The sequence below is a fragment of the Etheostoma cragini genome, unplaced genomic scaffold, assembly GCF_013103735.1.
Source record: "Etheostoma cragini isolate CJK2018 unplaced genomic scaffold, CSU_Ecrag_1.0 ScbMSFa_321, whole genome shotgun sequence".
NCBI classification, from domain to species: Eukaryota; Metazoa; Chordata; class Actinopteri; order Perciformes; family Percidae; genus Etheostoma; species Etheostoma cragini.
Genome location: NW_023267454.1, coordinates 37,143 through 37,849, shown reverse-complemented (window position 1 = coordinate 37,849; position 707 = coordinate 37,143).

The window sequence follows — 707 nt, the reverse complement described above, 5'->3', positions numbered from 1 at the left end:
GTACTGATGTCTCTCTACATACTAATCTCTACTGTTGTCTCTCTACATACTACTCTCTACTGTTGTCTCTCTACATACTAATCTCTACTGTTTTCTCTCTACATACTAATCTCATTCTTGGAACATGTCTAGCATGTGCACACACTTATGTTTTCTGTGTGTTTACATATCTGTAACCATGGACACACATGTGTGTGTAACCCTGAGAGTGTGTGTGAGTGTAGGGATAAAAAGGACTTTATCTCAGGGGAAATCTGAGACTTGGAGGAGAACAGAGTCAATAAAGAGAAGAGCTCATTTATCCTGCGTGCATCGGTCAAGGACAATACAGGACACAGAGACAGATCCACGCCTGGGAGCCGAGTCCCAGCTCTGCAGCCAAACAGGCTGGGAAGTGATGTGCTCTTTCTAAAAGAACCAGAATCACAATGTGGTGCATCAGCTCCACGCTGTTAACATTTTACAGTACAATACCTGGAAAGAAGTTGCTGTTAATGGGGCGCTATGCAGTTTTGGCGGTTTCTTTGGTGTTTTCTTGCTTTTTGCTGGCAGGTTTCTCTATAGAGCCCCCCTACAGGTTTCTCTAGTGAGCCCTCCCCGTACTACAGGTTTATCTATAAAGCCCCCCCTTCTACAGGTTTCTTTATATAGCGCCCCTACAGGTTTCTCTGTAGAGCTCCACCTCAAAGTTTCTTTATAGACCCCCC